A 680-nucleotide genomic window follows, 5' to 3' on the forward strand; every position below is an offset into this window, starting at 1 on the left:
CGGATCTTCCAGTCTGAATTTTAACCATTCACCTAAACGATGTGGAGATCAGCCAGAAAATACACCTGGTTCGGATTCGGCGTTAAAACTTTAGGTAACCTCCTCTCGTTGGATAACTGGGGTAGATTAGGAGTATGGAAGTAGCCGAAGTAGCGTTCAATGGAAGACTTGAATCAGGCCACTGAGCCACACAAAATTATCATTACCAGGATCTAGGCACATCTGCTTCTGCTGTCTACAGTTGTATCTGCTGTTGTGGTCTTCAGTCCGAAGATTGGTTTGACGCAGCTCTCCATGCTACTCTATCCTTTGCAAGCCTCATCATCTTCGAATATCTATTGCAGCCTACATCTTTCAAAATCTGCTGTCCGCTTCCGTAGCGTAGCGGTAGCGTTACCGCCTACCACGCAGGAGGCCCGGGTTCGATTCCCGGCAGGAGGCTGGGTGTTCTGTGTCTTTCATCATCATTGACTCGCAAGTCGCCGATGTGGCGTCACCTACAAAGGACTTGCAACACGTCGGGCCAACTCCCCCGAATGGGGCCTCCCGGCCAATAATGCCATACGATCATTCCATTTTCATTTCAAAATCTGCTTACCGTATTCATCTCTTGGTCTCCCTCTACGATTTTTACCTCCCACACCTCCCTCCAATACTAAATTGGCAATCTCTTGATGTCT

The 680-nt window shown here is 48.2% G+C and overlaps 1 non-coding gene across 1 annotated transcript; it reads left to right on the forward strand.

Annotated features, from left to right (window-relative positions):
- The first annotated feature begins 370 nt into the window (after positions 1-370).
- Positions 371-442, forward strand: Trnag-acc. The gene has a single exon. It is a non-coding gene; the product is annotated as a tRNA-Gly (tRNA).
- The last annotated feature ends 238 nt before the right edge of the window (positions 443-680 follow it).

Source organism: Schistocerca piceifrons, chromosome 5 (genome assembly GCF_021461385.2).
Source record: "Schistocerca piceifrons isolate TAMUIC-IGC-003096 chromosome 5, iqSchPice1.1, whole genome shotgun sequence".
NCBI classification, from domain to species: domain Eukaryota; kingdom Metazoa; phylum Arthropoda; class Insecta; order Orthoptera; family Acrididae; genus Schistocerca; species Schistocerca piceifrons.